General features: G+C 40.9%; 1 non-coding gene across 1 annotated transcript; it reads right to left on the bottom strand.

The window, feature by feature from the left end:
- Positions 1 to 510: 510 nt before the first annotated feature.
- Positions 511 to 584, bottom strand: TRNAT-AGU (transfer RNA threonine (anticodon AGU)). The gene has a single exon. It is a non-coding gene; the product is annotated as a tRNA-Thr (tRNA).
- Positions 585 to 3,129: the final 2,545 nt, after the last annotated feature.

The raw sequence follows: 3,129 nt of genomic DNA, 5'->3' as shown, positions 1-3,129 counted from the left end.
ATCCGTAAGTGGGTGAACATTAAAGTCCTAGATGCTGCAAATCTCTATATCTGGATACGGAATGACTGAAAAAAGTTATGTCTCCAGTGTCAAAATGTGTGTAATGCACTAGTAATTCATTTCCTTTATTGACCAGTGAGGTAGCCATGTATGGAGGTGCTGTAGAGTGAAAATCAAGTTTCAAATGGCAGTGATCCATGTGCCTGGATAGCTCAGTCGGTAGAGCATCAGACTTTTAATCTGAGGGTCCAGGGTTCAAGTCCCTGTTCAGGTGTACCTTTGCTTCTTTTACAAAAAATTAAGCAGGAAATATGAATTGCTCATTCTAATATGTGCTATTTCTGATGGCATCGCAACCTTGGGCAATATGACTCTAAGGTAGTGGAGTCCAGAGTTCTTGGATGCTTTGCCAACATATGAAGCCTGACTGTGCTTCTAAATAGCATGAAATAGCAATCTTTGTACAAAGTTTTAATATTGGGGAGACAGATTGGTCGAAAAAAAGCAGACAGGCGCTGCTGAGATTCGAACTCAGGATCTCCTGTTTACTAGACAGGCGCTTTAACCAACTAAGCCACAGCACCTTTTTTGCATCTGGTCTCCTTTCCTTCCTCATGTAATCATTTAGAAGTGAAATCCACTTTTTTAAGGCTGGGCTTCTGTTGCAATATAACTTTTCAAAATGTTTTCCAATTGACTGAAACTCCATTGCACAAAACAAGCATGTCATTAATCGTCGATTTAGAGTGGACTGCATTGCCCAGTGTGTGCATTGAGGAGCACATGTTCGTCTTTACTGGGGAGCAAGTTTGCACTCATGAATGTGGCAAAACATTCAAATCCGTAAGTGGGTGAACATTAAAGTCCTAGATGCTGCAAATCTCTATATCTGGATACGGAATGACTGAAAAAAGTTATGTCTCCAGTGTCGAAATGTGTGTAATGCACTAGTAATTCATTTCCTTTATTGACCAGTGAGGTAGCCATGTATGGAGGTGCTGTAGAGTGAAAATTAAGTTTCAAATGGGCAGTGATCCCTGTGCCTGGATAGCTCAGTCGGTAGAGCATCAGACTTTTAATCTGAGGGTCCAGGGTTCAAGTCCCAGTTCAGGCGTACCTTTGCTTCTTTTACAAAAAATTAAGCAGGAAATATGAATTGCTCATTCTAATATGTGCTATTTCTGATGGCATCGCAACCTTGGGCAATATGACTCTAAGGTAGTGGAGTCCAGAGTTCTTGGATGCTTTGCCAACATATCAAGCCTGACTGTGCTTCTAAATAGCATGAAATAGCAATCTTTGTACAAAGTTTTAATATTGGGGAGACAGATTGGTCGAAAAAAAGCAGACATGCGCTGCTGAGATTCTAACTCAGGATCTCCTGTTTACTAGACAGGCGCTTTAACCAACTAAGCCACAGCACCTTTTTTGCATCTGGTCTCCTTTCCTTCCTCGTGTAATCATTTAGAAGTGAAATCCACTTTTTTAAGGCTGGGCTTCTGTTGCAATATAACTTTTCAAAATGTTTTCCAATTGACTGAAACTCCATTGCACAAAACGAGCATGTCATTAATCGTCGATTTAGAGTGGACTGCATTGCCCAGTGTGTGCATTGAGGAGCACATGTTCGTATTTACTGGGGAGCAAGTTTGCACTCATGAATGTGGCAAAACATTCAAATCCGTAAGTGGGTGAACATTAAAGTCCTAGATGCTGCAAATCTCTATATCTGGATACGGAATGACTGAAAAAAGTTATGTCTCCAGTGTCAAAATGTGTGTAATGCACTAGTAATTCATTTCCTTTATTGACCAGTGAGGTAGCCATGTATGGAGGTGCTGTAGAGTGAAAATCAAGTTTCAAATGGCAGTGGTCCATGTGCATGGATAGCTCAGTCGGTAGAGCATCAGACTTTTAATCTGAGGGTCCAGGGTTCAAGTCCCTGTTCAGGCGTACCTTTGCTTCTTTTACAAAAAATTAAGCAGGAAATATGAATTGCTCATTCTAATATGTGCTATTTCTGATGGCATCGCAACCTTGGGCAATATGACTCTAAGGTAGTGGAGTCCAGAGTTCTTGGATGCTTTGCCAACATATCAAGCCTGACTGTGCTTCTAAATAGCATGAAATAGCAATCTTTGTACAAAGTTTTAATATTGGGGAGACAGATTGGTCGAAAAAAAGCAGACATGCGCTGCTGAGATTCTAACTCAGGATCTCCTGTTTACTAGACAGGCGCTTTAACCAACTAAGCCACAGCACCTTTTTTGCATCTGGTCTCCTTTCCTTCCTCGTGTAATCATTTAGAAGTGAAATCCACTTTTTTAAGGCTGGGCTTCTGTTGCAATATAACTTTTCAAAATGTTTTCCAATTGACTGAAACTCCATTGCACAAAACGAGCATGTCATTAATCGTCGATTTAGAGTGGACTGCATTGCCCAGTGTGTGCATTGAGGAGCACATGTTCGTATTTACTGAGGAGCAAGTTTGCACTCATGAATGTGGCAAAACATTCAAATCCGTAAGTGGGTGAACATTAAAGTCCTAGATGCTGCAAATCTCTATATCTGGATACGGAATGACTGAAAAAAGTTATGTCTCCAGTGTCAAAATGTGTGTAATGCACTAGTAATTCATTTCCTTTATTGACCAGTGAGGTAGCCATGTATGGAGGTGCTGTAGAGTGAAAATCAAGTTTCAAATGGCAGTGATCCATGTGCATGGATAGCTCAGTCGGTAGAGCATCAGACTTTTAATCTGAGGGTCCAGGGTTCAAGTCCCTGTTCAGGCGTACCTTTGCTTCTTTTACAAAAAATTAAGCAGGAAATATGAATTGCTCATTCTAATATGTGCTATTTCTGATGGCATCGCAACCTTGGGCAATATGACTCTAAGGTAGTGGAGTCCAGAGTTCTTGGATGCTTTGCCAACATATCAAGCCTGACTGTGCTTCTAAATAGCATGAAATAGCAATCTTTGTACAAAGTTTTAATATTGGGGAGACAGATTGGTCGAAAAAAAGCAGACAGGCGCTGCTGAGATTCTAACTCAGGATCTCCTGTTTACTAGACAGGCGCTTTAACCAACTAAGCCACAGCACCTTTTTTGCATCTGGTCTCCTTTCCTTC

Source organism: Ambystoma mexicanum, unplaced genomic scaffold, assembly GCF_040938575.1.
Source record: "Ambystoma mexicanum isolate Mex_15411 unplaced genomic scaffold, UKY_AmexF1_1 Mex_scaf1, whole genome shotgun sequence".
Lineage (NCBI taxonomy): Eukaryota > Metazoa > Chordata > Amphibia > Caudata > Ambystomatidae > Ambystoma > Ambystoma mexicanum.
Note: the sequence above shows the minus strand (reverse complement) of the source record. Positions and strands in the feature narration are given on the sequence as shown.